This window comes from Schistocerca americana, chromosome X (assembly GCF_021461395.2).
Source record: "Schistocerca americana isolate TAMUIC-IGC-003095 chromosome X, iqSchAmer2.1, whole genome shotgun sequence".
Lineage (NCBI taxonomy): Eukaryota > Metazoa > Arthropoda > Insecta > Orthoptera > Acrididae > Schistocerca > Schistocerca americana.
The window spans coordinates 245,502,192-245,517,457 of record NC_060130.1 but is presented as its reverse complement, the minus strand read 5'-3'; the positions used below and the strand labels follow the sequence as shown (position 1 = coordinate 245,517,457).

Genomic DNA, 15,266 nt, shown 5'->3' with positions numbered 1-15,266 from the left:
GGCATTATAGTGAATTCACATTGATGTCTTGGCCACCAAATGTGCTTGATTTGTACCCAGTGGAACACATATCGGGTGCGAGCTGCGTACCCGTAAACCACCATCCCGTAATTTGCGGGAATTGCTTGACCTGTGCGCAGACATCTGGTGTCAAAAATGTTTCAAATGGCTCTGAGCAGTATGGGACTTAACTTCTGAGGTCATCAGTCCCCTAGAACTAAGAACTACTTAAACATAACTAACCTAAGGACATCACACACATTCATGCCCGAGGCAGGATTCGAACCTGCGACCGTAGCAGCCCCGCGGTTCCGGACTGCGCTCCTAGAACCACTTTTTTTTGTTTTTTTTTTTTGTTTTAGACGCTACCCCCTTTTTTTTTTTTTGGACCTTTGCCTTTCGCGGGCAAGTGCTCTACCAACTTTTTTTTTTAATGAATAGTTTTTTTTTAATTAGACGCTACCCCCTTTTTGGACCACTTTTTTCCCTTAAAAAGCCCCTTAGGAAAATGGAACTAAAAAAACAAATAAATAAAAAATAAAAAAACCTAAGTGCCACCGCCACTTGTCATCCAATAACAAAAAAAAAATCTGATCCACTTCAGGCGTTGGCTCCTGAGTAAACCCACCACAGAGAGCTGCCTATAGACCAGGGGAAGTATGGGAATCAAGGTTAGGGCTATTCGTTGCCACTTTTTCTTATTTTTTTATATGATTACATTTAGGGAGCGTGTACAAATGAGAATTCTAGTAACTAAGTGTTACAAGTAAGTGTTACAACAACAAAGGGGGCATGAAAGAGTAATCAAAAAAATAAAAATATAAACCACTGATGTAATTCTAACTAAAAGGTTCTTCAATAATGTAACTGGTTCCACTTGGAGCCTTGCCATCGTTATCTGAAATCTCCAATAGCGCCTTTGAAGGGCATCTGCAACGGCGGCATTCTGCTTCGCTAGTGCCTCAAGGAAAACAGTATCCTTGCAGCAGCTTGTCTCTTCCTTTGGTCATGGCTGACAAGGCAGAACGTTGAGCCGTTAGTGTGATGCGGCACAGCACATTAACCACAGCCTGGCACTCCCCAGCTGAGTGGGGGGTTAACGAAAACGCTGCGTAAATAATTTGCGAAGAGCGTACGGTATTTCGGTGTGCGTTCGAGAGCATTGTGAGCATTTTGTAGGAACCACCAGTAATCAAGCTGCTCTTTCTCTCCGTCGCTAAAGATGTAGGCGACGGTAAGTCCCTTGAACCATGTAAGCGCATGATATTTTGCAGCCGGAAAGTAAGTTTCATCGGGACAGAGTAGGGTCTGCGGGTCAATCATATCAGGTGTGACCCGGAGGTAACAAGCCAGTATCTTCTGTGTTAGTCGCCAAACTCCTGACGATGATGCGCAAGTAAAACGATGTTCATCGGTATCCAAAAGGTGACAATCTGGGCAATAAGGGGAGTCTGCCAGTCCAATAGTGTGAAGTCGCTGGCGTGTGGCATATTTTTTGTTGGCGATCTGATACCACTTCGATCGCACCGTGGATGACAGAAAGTGGTGGTGTATCGTTTTCCACACTCTTGGCCAGTGAACCGTAGGGTACTTGTTTTCCACCACGTTATGGTGAACAGCCCGCAGAAGGTTGGTATAAAAATCTTTCGCCTTCGGTGGACGTGTGGCGGAGAGGTTCAAGCTGACATAGCCGTAATCAAGAATGAAGTTCGACACATGGGAGAGCTGTGGTGCGACGTGCGCAACCGACACCGGCGGGACGTTAGAGGCTGGCATCAGAACCTGTAGTAAACGACCCGTGAGAGAGGTATATTGACTTTTCCATCGTTTCCTCATGTTGCTCATGTAAAGGGCAGCTGCTCTCGCCCTGACGTTGACCAATCCCAGCCCTCCTTTGTGCACTGGGAGGGTAAGAGTGTCGTATCGTACTTTAAAGATATGACCTGCGCAAAACGTAGTAACTGAAGGCCGCCTGAAGCCGGCGACCTATCTGCAGCGGTAGTGGGAGGACCTGTGCCACGTGGTTGAGTTTGGATGCTACGTGGAGGTTCAAGTATTCAACACGTTGTAGCTGATTCAAGTCCCGGAGCAGGTTCTGTCGCACCATTGCGCGTATGATCTGTAATAACCGTCGGTAGTTTGCTGCAGCTGTTTTACGTACATCTTTCTTGAACGTGATGCCCAAATATCGCAGATCAGAAACTGGTGGGAGGGGAGCGAGGGGTTCCGGTCCGAGACCACGCCCAATGTCCAACGCCGCCGACTTGTTGATGTTCAGAAGACTGCCTGCGGCCTGTCCGTATCGCTCAATCCAGGTTAGTACGCTTTGAACTTCGTCATTGGAACGAACCAGCAGTAGCAGGTCGTCAGCGTATGTCCTATAGCGAAAGGTGACGTCCCGCAGCGTGATACCAGATAGGCGGTGGTTAAGGCCCCCTAGGAGTGGCTCGAGTGCGATTGCATAAAGGTAGGTAGAAAGGGGACAACCCTGTCGTAGAGACCTCTGAATGGGCACTGGTCCTACCGTCCTTCCATTGACCTGGACGTGTGAGCTGGCTGCGGTCCAAAGACGCCGTAGGGTGTCGATGAGGCCCGGGGGGAATCCCATACAGTCCATCACTCGTAGGAGGAAGTTTTGGTGCACTCTATCAAAGGCGCGGTTGAAATCGACGGAGACGATCGCCGCTCTCAGACGGCACGCAGAAGCGATCGCTATTAAGTCCCTGCAGTCACCGGTGGCCATGTGTATGTTGGCTTCTCCCCCCTGCGACGTCTGTTCTGGAGCGAGGATCATCGGCAAAGTCGTCTTAATACGGCTCGCCATAATCCTGGTGAAAATCTTGTAATCGGCGTTCAACATTGTAAGCGGCCGATAGTCGTTAATCGATAGCCCTCCACCTGGCTTGTGTACTGGTATGAGGAGACCTTCTACAAACGCTGGCGGCACAACACAGTCTGGAGACATAAGTTCGCGGAACATTATAACCCAGCGAGGCATCATGATGTCACGGAAAGTCCGGTAGAATTCGATGGGCAATCCATCAGGTCCAGGAGATTTATTGGCCGCACCTTTGTCCACGGCGTCTTCGACTTCTTCGAGTGAGATTTCCTCTGTTAGTGCATTCACGGTAGCCTCGTCGATAGTACGTGTTATCTGCTGTAACACTTCAGTAGTGGCCTCGTCAATGACGGTTCTTTCCTTGTAAATATGACGAAAATGATCCTCCACCGCCTTTACAATGGTTGCTTGGGCCGTACATAAGCGACCGTCGTGTGTCCTGAGTTGTGTGATTAAATGTTGACGTTGTCGGCGCTTATCCGCCACAACGTGGTGCATAGTGGGTTCCTCTGCAACCGTTCGGTCGTGCCGTCGCGAGCGGACTACTGCACCTTCTAGTCGACGCTTCGTCAATGATAGTATGTGAGCCTTGATTCTGATTTGGTCATGTTGTCTCTCCGGGGAAGGGGGTAGTGCGTCGAGGTCCCTGAGTGCCGCGTAGTAAAAATCGAGGGTCTGTCGATGCCACGCAGTCACGTCCTTGCCATATCGCATAAGTGTCCTACGGATTGCTGGTTTGGCACAGAGGAGCCACCACTCCAGGGTCGAGGTGTATCGTGGGTGGCGGCGTTCACAGTCAGTCCACGTTGCTGCAACTTGCCGACGGCAATCCAGGTCCTGGAGATGAGTTATGTTGAGCTTCCAAAAGCCATTGCTGCGCCAGACTTGTTGGGGGCGTAGGTGTATAGTGCAGATATAGGCACTGTGATCGGAATAGGCTTGAGGCCATAATTCGGCGTCCACCACACCTTGTGTGAGATCTTGTGACACATATATGCGGTCAAGTCGGCTGGCCGAATGACTGGTAAAATGAGTGTGGCCAGAGCGGTTACCGTGGACTTTTTCCCACGTGTCGCACAAGTGAAGTTCTTGGATCATCGCCCCCAGTTCCGGACAGAGCATGTAATGTGGGATTTGGTCCTTGGGGTGAAGTACGCAATTAAAATCGCCGGCGAAGACGCTGTGGTCGTATCGTCCAAGGAAAAGGGGAGCGACATCTGTGGAGTAGAATCTGGCGCGGTCGTGACGTCTTGTGGTACCCGAAGGCGCGTAAACATTAATGAATCGGGTGTTGAGTGCCGTAAATGCTATTCCTCGCGCGGAGGGAAGAAACGTGCCGTCGGTAACTTCAATACCTTCACGCACTAATATCGCCACTCCGGTGTCTGCAGGGCTACCGGGCGTCACATGTGTGGCGTAACCGTAAAAGTGCGGGAGTGCAGTCGTTTTCACTTCTTGTAGGAAAGCAAAGTCAACTCCCATGGCTCGTATGGTTTCTTTCAAAAGTTGGATCTTGACAGGAGAACTGATCATGTTGATATTCATTGTCGCCAGGCGGTAAGCCTGGCAACGCGTTGTTTGGGCGAGGTTATCCATGTTGAAGTTGGAGAGAAGCGAACATCGGAAGTAATGTCACCCCCCGCCAAACGCGGTCCTCCCTGTGCTGCTTATGCTGCATGATCCGGCGGCGCCTCAGCTGGCCGCGGGTCGGGATCTTGTGTCTCGACGTCCTCGGCCCACGAAGCGGGCGCGGATGTCTGTTCATGTTCCATAGCCTCGGAATGTTTGGTAGTAAGGGACCGGGCGACTTCGCTGCCTGCACTGGTACCTTCCCGCTGCTCACTGTTTCTGTCAATGGGCTGATGTTCGAAAGCTGCATGTTTTTCTGTCTGTTCTGCAAGGTTGGAGTCAGTGGAAACAGCCCAAGCTTCGCGGCTGGCTTCTTGAGGGGTCAGTTGTTCTTCCCCGGCCGAATGCGAACCGCTGTGTTCCGACACGGTCCGACGACGGCGCTTTCGGCGCTTCGGTGATCGCTGTTTCCGTACATGGCCTTCATTGTCAGAAGACGGCACTGACTCACGCTCCGCCGGAACAAACGCTTCGGTCGGTACAATAAGGGAATCAATTGCCATCTTGCCGGCGTCAATGTCTGTCGCGTTCGGTAGCTCCAGAGTCGTAGTACTATTTTCCACCTCTGGCCAGGTCGGCGGATCATCCAGGTTTTCGTCCGTGGAAAGTGATTCTTGTACCGCTGAAGCGGTCGGCCGTGTCTGTTGTGTGGAGAACGTCGTGAGCGCCGCCGCGTAAGTCACGGGTAGAACAGTCTTCGCCGCTGGTGGTGCAACGTCCTTCGGTGGGAGTTGTGTGATCCGACGCTGGAGGCACTCGGAACGAAGGTGTCCTTCTTTGCCGCATCCGGAACACGTCTTCGGCTGGCCGTCATAAATAACTATGGCCCGGCATCCTCCTATCTGTAGATAGGATGGCACGTGTCTTTGGAGATCTAAGCGCACTTGGCGTACTCCATTGAGTACGGGATACGTCTTAAACTGGGTCTATTTTTCAGCCACGTGTTCGTGTACCGTACCGTAGGGGCGGAGCGCCGCTACAACTTCTGCCGCCGGGAGTTCAAATGGAAGTTCGAATATGCGGATAGTCCGCAGTCCCATTGCGGCATGGCCAACCTCGACGTTGCCAACATTGCCATCTGCGTGGCAGAAGCGGAGTTCTTGTTTCATCTCACGAAGCACCTTGTCGCATGTAGTTTCGTTTATGAGCTTTACATAGACCGTGCTACTGACGATCGAAAAGTGAATGCCGACAATGTCGGCAGCCGGGATCTTGGCTTCCTCTTTTAAAAAGCGTTCGACTTCGAGCGCCTTTGGTCGGGTAAAGTCGTTCCGAAATGTGAATTTCAAGGTTGATCTTCTGTATTGGTTTGCCATGGTCTTGTAGCGCTACGGCGTCACGTTAGTGTCGGCCGAAGAAAGTAAAAAAGGCGCGCGGGCTCTCTCTGACAGCGGAGAGCACACACCGCACGTCTGCTTCCTCGGCTGCGAGAGCCGCACTCAACCACTAGACCACCTCGGCCGGCATCTGGTGTCACATACTTCTGGAACCCTACCAGGAACTTGTGAAATCCATGCCAAGCGGAATCTCTGTTGTACTGTGTTTGAAAACTGGAACAACACGCTGTTAAACAGGTGGTCATAATGATTTGGAGCATCAGTGTATATCATTCACAACAGATGGAACAGTTTTGTCATGGCTGGATCTACCAAGACTATCAGTATATCTGACGAAATGTCGTCTACTCCAGGGGCCTTATTTCGACTTCGGTCTTTCAGTGCTCTGTCAAATTCTTCTTGCAGTATCATATCTCCAATCACCCATTCCTTTACGTCTTCTTCCAATTCTACAATATTGCCTTCAAGTTCATCTCCCTTGTGTAGACCCGCTCTATACTCCTTCCACCTCTCAGATTTCCCTTCTTTCCTTAGGACTGCTTTTCTATCTGAGCACTTTAGATTCGTACAGCTGCTTCTCTTTTCTCCAAAGCCCTCTTTTAATTTCCTGTAGGCAATGTCTATCTTTCCCCTCGTGATATATGCTTCTAAATCCTTACATTTGTACTGTAGCCATTCCTGCTTAGATATTTTGCACTTCCTGTCAATTTCATCTTTTGGGCGTTTGACGTTTGTATTCCCTTTCGCCTGCTTCATTTGCTGTTTTTTTGTATTTTATCCTTTCATCAATTAAATTCAATATCTTTTGTATTATTCAAGGACTTCTACCAGGCCTTGTCTTTTTACCTATTTGATCCTCAGCTGCCTTCACTATTTTATCTCCCAAAGCCGCCCATTCGTCTTCTACTGTAATCCTTTTCACTTTTCTAGTCAATCGTTGGCCAATGCTCCCTCTGCAACTCGCAACAACCTATAGTTCTTTCAACTTATCCAGGTCCCATCTAGTTAATTTCCTACCTTTTTGCAGCTTCTTTAGTTTTAATCTGCAATTTTAACCAATAAATTGTGACCAGAGTCGACATCTGCCCCTGTAAATGTCTTACATTTTAAAATCTGTCTTATCATTATACGTATAACCAATCTGAAACCTTCCAATGTCTCCAGGTGTCTTCCACGTATACAACCTTCTTTCATTATTCTTAAACAAAGTGTTAGCGATGATTAAATTTTGTTCCATGCAAACTTCTACAGGCAGCTTCCTCTTTCATTCCTTTCCCCGAGTCCATATTCACCTACTATTTCCCTTTCTCTTCCTTTTCCTACTATCGCTTTCCAGTCCGCAACCACAGTTAAGTTTTCGTCTCCCTTAAATATCTGAACAATTTCTTTTTTCTCATCCTTCATTTGCGTACATGCTCGAGAAGGGATTTAACATTCCACCTCCGATTCTTGGAACGTTAGTTTTGTTTCTCCTGGTGACGACATCCTCCTGAGTAGTCTCTGCGCGGAGATCCGTATGGGGGCTATTGCACCTCCTGAATATTTTTCCCAAGTGCTATCATCATTTAACCATGCAGCAGAGCTGCATGCCCTTCATAAAAATTATGGCTGTAGTTTTCCCTTATTTTCAGACGTTCGCAGTACCAGCATATCAAGGAAGTTTTGGTTGATGTTACAAGACCATACCAATCAATCACCCAGACTCTTGCCCCTGCAGCTACTGAAAAGGCTGCTGCCCCTCTTCAGGAACCATATGTTTGTCTGACCTCTCAACAGATACTCCTCCGATTTGGTTGCACCTACGGTACGGCTATCTGCATCGCAGAGGGATGCAAGCTACTCCACCAACAGCAAGGTCTGTTGTTCACGGTGGAGGTACAAGAAGTTATAGGATGAATATCAACAAAAGTAAAGCAGTTATATGGAAATTATCATCGAGTGTAAATTTAAATTTTAGGGAGGCTTTTGTGAAGATATGTGTTTAGAGTGTAGGCCTGCACTGAAAATAAACGTGGATCACAGGCAGTCCAGACGAGGCAACAATAAAAGTTTTTGAAATTAATGCTACAAAAGAAAATTGAGAATTAGATATGTAGATCGGATAACTAATGTAGAGGTACTGAATCGAACTGGAGATAATGCAAATCCATTTCATTCAAAGAAGACACGGTTTTATAGAACACATCCTGAGGCATCAAGGAATGTACGGTGGTCAATGCTTAACTTCAGTCAATTGGTTCAAATGGGTTTAGGCCGCAGTAGATACAGGGTGACAGTTACTGAAGTATATGGAAAAAACGTAAATTAGTTACAAACTACGGCGTGCACACACTTAATTCAACATGTAAACGTCACTGCAGATATTCGGATTTAGGTTATACCTGTTCGATATGCCTGCCAACATCGGCGATGATGTGTCGCAGTCGAATAGCGAAATTCTGCATGACCCGCTGAGGTGTGGGAACATCGATGCTGTCGATGACCTCTTGAATGGCTGTTTTCAGCTTAGCAATGGTTTTGGGGTTATTGCTGTACACCTTGTCTTTAAAATAGCCTCACAAAAAGGAGTCGCATGTGTTCAGTTCCGGAGAATACGGCGGCCAATCGAGGCCCTTGCCAGTGGCCTCTGGGTACCCCAGAGCCAGAATGCGGTCCCCAGAGTTCTCCTTCAGAACATCAAACACTCTACTGCTTCGATGGGGTCGAGCTCCGTCTTCCATGACTCACATCTTGTCGAAATCAGGGTCTCTTTGGGTAAGAGGGTTGAAATCATCTTCTAAAACTTTCACGTACCATTCGGTAGTCACTGTGCCACCAAGGAATATCTCACCGATTATTCCGTGACTGGACACTGTACACCACACAGTCACCCGTTGAGGGTGAAGAGACATCCAAATGGCGAAATGCGGATTCTTAGTCCCCAAAATGCGCCAATTTTGCTTAATGACGAACCCATCCAAATGAAAGTGAGCTTCGTCGCTAAACGAGACCATGCGCTTGCGCATACTAATTACCACCATGCCCCGCGGCCAACCGTGCAATTTGAATGTCGTAACGCAAAACGTTCAGAAGTTATGACTATTTTATTTCATACAGTTCAATAATTGTCACCCTGTATGTGGAGATGAAGAGGCTGGCACATCCGATTAGCGTGGAGAAGTGCATCAAACTAGTTTTCGAACAGAAGACCATAGCAACAACAGCGCCTACTCTTTGATTACCGGTAGTCCGGTGTTTTATACCTTCAGCAAAGTTAAGCCGATGCTAAATGAGGGTTCTGAGTTTCTCACGGTCAGCTGGCAGCAACAAGTTACTACAATCTCGAAACATATAGTTTAAAACCTATGGTTAAAAGCTATATAAATCTAAGTTTAAACGCAAGTAGTTAACTAGTTTCTGGAGGCTGGTTATCACAGGAGTTACTATTTTCAAGATGGTGAAAACTTTCTCTTTGACATTCCCTTACTATAATTTATCAAACATATGTCTAAACTTTCATGCTCAATAACACAACACTACGATTCCCGCTGCTGATCGTGGGACTTCAGGGCAGGCAATACGCACTGCGGTAGTGAAGCACCAACTACGTGTCTGAGTTCAGAAATGCAATTTTTAAAACTTCCAGTGTAATTCCTGGGTTGTAATATAATACGTTCGTATACAATGTCAGTTTACAATTAGCGACTGACAATTAGATTTGATATAGTGTATAGAATACTTTCATTAATACGGAACTAATCAAAATTAGAGCGACATTTAAAATTTTGAATTAGTAAACTGAGCTGAAAAACAGTTTTTGCTTAATGATAAAAAGAAAAAAATAAATATAGCGAAAAAAGAAAATAACAATTAAAATAATAAATTTATTCTACTGCCCTACGTAGCTAATTCATCAAAATGGAGAGACTTTTGGAAATCTGTGAAAGTTTTGACTGGCTGGACGAATTCTACCATTCTTACCTACGACCTACGTACTACCAGTCTAATCTCTTCTCCGAACTGATTTCTCGTGTGGATTCTATACAACATCGACTCAACCTGCGCTTTCGTTCAGTAATACATAGGTTGTAGAGTGGAAGTGCTAGATAAAGTGTCGACTTTTATCGGTCATGGTCTACAGAAATAAAGGTCTTCCGACATATGTGACTGGTTGCAAATATTTCAATATTTCAGTACAGTAACAGACTTCGCCGGCCGCTGGTGGCCGAGCGGTTCTGGCGCTAGAGTCTGGAAGCGCGGACCGCTACGGTCGCAGGTTCGAATCCTGCCTCGGGCATGGATGTGTGTGTTGTCCTTAGGTTAGTTAATTTTAAGTAGTTCTAAGTTCTAGGGGACTTATGACCTCAGCAGTTGGGTCCCATAGTGCTCAGAGCCATTTGAACCATTTAGTAACAGACTTCATTCGTCTACGACGGACAAAATAAAGTTAGTAATTCGATTTTCTTTCTAATTTCAGCGTATTTATATAACTGTCGTCAGATTGCATTGCACGTTAAAACTCATTCAGGATTCAAGATCCAGCTCAAGTAACGTTGACTCAAAATGTAAAGCCGCGCGGTATAAGGGACCTTGCCACAGTTCCCGCGGCTCCCCCCGTCGGAGATTCGAGTCCTCCCTCGGGCATGGGTGTGTGACGGGTGTGTGCGTTGTCCTTAGCGTAAGTTAGTTTAAGTTAGATTAAGTAGTGTGTGAGCCTAGGGACCGATGTGGTTCAAATGGCTTTGAGCACTAAGAGACTTAACATTTGAGTTCATCAGTCCCGTAGAACTTAGAACTACTCAAACCTAACTAACCTAAGGACATCACACACATGCAGGCCCGAGACAGAACTCGAACCTGCGACCGTAGTGGTCGCGCGGTTCCAGACTGAGGGACCGATGACCTCAGCAGTTTGGTCCCATAGGAACTTAACACAAATTAAAAAAAAAAAAAATCCAAAATTTAAACACCAGCATGTGTAGATGATATATTGTGATCATTTGGGATATCCGCTGGTTTTTCATAAATTAGACAGCCATCAATACATCAGGGAGTTGGAAAACATAGACAAGGAACTTGAGTGTGTTGATACCATATTCGTACTCCGCAGAACTACCGCATACAAACTAATGACGTCCCAGTAATATTGCGTCAGCTGTGTATAACGGAAAACAGCAAATTTAGGAGTAGTGCACCGAGAGTGACAGAAGACAGCTGGATCGACAGACAGGGTGGACTGGTGTCTAGATATCGGTTGTCGGAGAAACAGCATGGACTGGAACCAGATCAGGATCAGACAGAATTGGCCAAGCCATTAATTGTCCGTCTATAGACTTGCGGTAATGAACGCCTAGATGCTATGGCGCGCGCTGATGAGCGATCTTGGTTGTTATACACTAGAAGGAAGCTGACAACGGTCTCATCTTAACAGTGGTAGGACTTTGATGGAGTCACTAAAAAGCGTGGAAACCGTGCGTCGGGAACTACATGCAAAAAGCTCCACGAAGCTTGTCTATGTTCGATGCGCCTGGCTACGTGTCTGTCCATCATCTGTCGTCACGTGAGACAGCGTCCGCAGTCGGCACGCCAACATCATACGCTGGACTGCACAACAATGCACCGATGAGTACTGACTGAGTGACAGCAGTCGAGTTTTCATTTGGCGAGAAGCTGGAACACACAGTGATCCATCCAACCTCAGTAAACAGTGGCATCGGGACAAGGTAGTGTATGTTTATGTGTGTTCTTGCGTCTGTGTGTGTGTGTGTGTGTGTGTATGTGTGTGTGTGTGTGTGTGTGTGTGTGTGTGTGTGTGTGAGTGGTTAGCTTGATCTTTCACCTTAAATGGTTCAAATGGTTCAAATGGCTCTGAGCACTATGCGACTTAACGTCTGAGGTCATCAGTCGCCTAGAACTTAGAACTAATTAAACCTAACTAACCTAACGACATCACACACATCCATGCCCGAGGCAGGATTCGAACCTGCGACCGTAGCGGTCGCTCGGTTCCAGACTGTAGCCCCCAGAACCGCACGGCCACTCCGACCGGCTTTCAACTTAAATATCACACAATAAGTTTATGATGTTCTTTTCTGGCATAAGGTTAGTTTCAGCCTTATCCCGGTACTCTTGCGGTGCTGTGAGCGAGTTTGTAATGGAAATATTATACACTTCCCTTGGAGCCCATAGACACTGACGTTGACTGCGTCATTCAGCTTTGTACGTCTTGAATTGCTGTTTGGGGCCAGAATGACACAACCATCTTATTCTTCCCAACATGCCCCAAGTTGAAAACGTAAATTCTTTTTCTGTACCTTTGTCTTCGTGTTTTATTAATATTTTTTTTATGTTTAGCATACTCCGTCTAAATTACGCCAAATTTGACACATCACTTTTTAGTAATTATTATTTTTGCGATATTTTTCTTTGCTTTGGCGACACAGGCTCCCAGGTAGATGCCATTTTCCTTGACTTCCGGAAGGCGTTCGATACAGTTCCGCACTGTCGCCTGATAAAGTAAGAGCCTACGGAATATCAGACCAGCTGTGTGGCTGGATTGAAGAGTTTTTAGCAAACAGAACACAGCATGTTGTTCTCAATGGAGAGACATCTACAGACGTTAAAGTAACCTCTGTCGTGCCACAGGGGAGTGTTATGGGATCATTGCTTTTCACAATATATATAAATGACCTAGTAGATAGTGTCGGAAGTTCCATGCGGCTTTTCGCGGATGATGGTGTAGTATACAGAGAAGTTGCAGCATTAGAAAATTGTAGCGAAGTGCAGGAAAATCAGCAGCGGATAGGCACTTGGTGCAAGGAGTGGCAACTGACCCTTAACATAGACAAATGTAATGTACTGCGAATACATAGAAAGAAGGATCCTTTATTGTATGATTATATGACAGCGGAACAAACACTGGTAGCAGTTACTTCTGTAAAATATCTGGGAGTATGCGTACGGAACGATTTGAAGTGGAATTATCATATAAAATTAATTGTTGGTAAGGCGGGTGCCAGGTTGAGATTCATTGGGAGAGTCATAAGAACATGTAGTTCATCAACAAAGGAGGTGGCTTACAAAACGCTCGTTCGACCTATACTTGAGTATTGCTCATCAGTGTGGGATCCGTACCAGATCGGGTTGACGGAGGAGATAGAGAAGATCCAAAGAAGAGCGGCGCCTTTCGTCACAGGATTATTTGGTAACCGTGATAGCGTTACGGAGATGTTTAGCAAACTCAAGTGGCAGACTCTGCAAGAGAAGCGCTCTGCATCACGGTGTAGCTTGCTGTCCAGGTTTCGAGAGGGTGCGTTTCTGGATGAGGTGTCGAATATATTGCTTCCCCCTACTTATACCTCCCGAGGAGATCACGAATGTAAAATTAGAGAGCTTCGAGCGCTCACGGAGGCTTTCCGGCAGTCGTTCTTCCCGCGAACCATACGCGACTGGAACTGGAAAGGGAGGTAATGCAGTGGCACGTAAAGTGCCCTCCGTCACACACCGTTGGGTGGCTTGCGGTGTATAAATGTAGATGTCAATGTAGATGTAGATACTTTAGTAATTTTTCAAGCCCATCAGTTAGGATTTTTGTCGCCAATGTCGTGAACAAAACGCGAATCAGTAACCTTTGGACGATCGAAGGGAGGCGAAATACCAACTTGCAGATCTCTAAAACGAAAATGAAAAACATCCCTTTGGTATACTTTTACATATCTGGTTACGCGGCATTATGTTCCAAATCGATTTCTTTCGTTCTTTCACTGAAGAAAGAGCTTCACGACCGCGCAGGCACGAGTGGGGCAGTGCGTTTAGTTATGGACTACGGCACTTTCTGATTGCCAACATTAACAGCCTACCCGAATGCTGTTCCTGCTCCACTGTGAAAAATTTGCACCAACTGCTGTATATAGTACGTGCAGGCACAAGAAATTCGGGACCAAAACCATCCTAGTTTGTAGCAAAGTTTCGTTATTAATTGGGAAAGACTCTAAAGGGAACTTCCTTGTATACCTATGAATGTAAGCACTAAGCACTCCGTCTTCAGGCCACAAGTGGCCCATCGGGACCATCCGACCGCCGTGTCATCCCCATTGAGGATGCAGATTGGAGGGTTGTGTGGTCAGCACACCGCTCTCCCGGTCGTTATGACGGTTTTCTTTGACCGGAGCCGCTACTATTCGGTCGAGTAGCTCCTCAATTGGCATCACGAGGCTGAGTGCATCCCGAAAAATGGCCACAGCGCATGGCGGCCTAGATGGTCACCCATCCAAGTGCCGGCCACGCCCGACAGTGCTTAACTTCGGTGATCTCACGGGAACCAGTGTATCCACTGCGGCAAGGCCGTTGCCCATACCTATGAATGTCCTAGCTGTGAATTGATGACTTTATCAAGGACTTCTATAATAAATTTGTTAGATAACTTGGTAACAGTCTAGTCCCCAAAACCGGCCGAGTGTGGACGAAGATATAAGACAGACTAATTGTAGAAGTCTGCGTCTAGAGTTCAGTGAGGTCATGTTCAGTGACATTAATATAACCACCAGTCAAAAGCCTGAATAACCACCTTTTGCAGTGCGTTCAGGAACAGAGTCAATGAGGCTCGAGGGTTCCGACAGGGCAGCTGCTCTAGGTTTCACGGTGGAGGAGTCATGGCGTGAACAGTCCGATCGAAATAATTCCACATACTCTCGATACTCGACAAGGTTTAAATTCGGAGGGGGGGGGGGGGAGGGAGAGGGGGGTAAACTCATCCTGGTGCCCTTCGAACCACGTACACTGCGACCTGTGTGAGACTTTGCATTGTCGTGCTGGTAGATGCCATCTTGCAGAGGAAAAGCAAACTGCAAATAAGAGTGGACATGCTCCGCAAGGATTGATGCAGACCTGTGTTGAACCGAGCGGGGAAACGCAGTGGTTAGCACACTGGACCCGCATCCGAGAGGACGACGTTTCAAACCTGCGTCTGACCATCGTGGTTTAGGTTTTCCGTGATTCCCTTAAACCGCTTAACCCATTACTGGCCATTGTCCCTTTTTTCGGATGCGTATATTTTACTACGTAAGCAATGGAGGTTTTAGCCTTTATTGTTGCACCTAGAGGTTCAACTAACTGCTATAATGCCTGTAAATGTAAAATAAATAACTTTTTTCCAAGTACTTCATGTCAGGAAAATTATAAACTTGCCGATTTTTTGTTCTCGCACTTGGCAGCACTGTATGTCTGCTGGTAGTTCCTGGACGACATTAAGCTGTGATTTAGTTGTCTGGGCGTGTTTGTTATGAACATATGGATGTTCGTGTAAGATTACGTATACTTCTGATTTTTTCAAGTAAGTGCAATATCGATATATTTTATGCGTCCCAATAATGGGACAATGGCATGTTACACTATCATTTATTGTTGATGTACCCATATGGGTGGCGCAGCGCTACTGGACAAGCAGATATCACTTTATAGGACGAGGATAAGGTCAAAGAAAT

The 15,266-nt window shown here is 46.6% G+C and overlaps 1 pseudogene; it reads right to left on the bottom strand.

Moving 5' to 3' along the window:
- Positions 1-14,017: 14,017 nt before the first annotated feature.
- On the bottom strand, positions 14,018-14,135 carry LOC124557253 (annotated as a pseudogene).
- Positions 14,136-15,266: the final 1,131 nt, after the last annotated feature.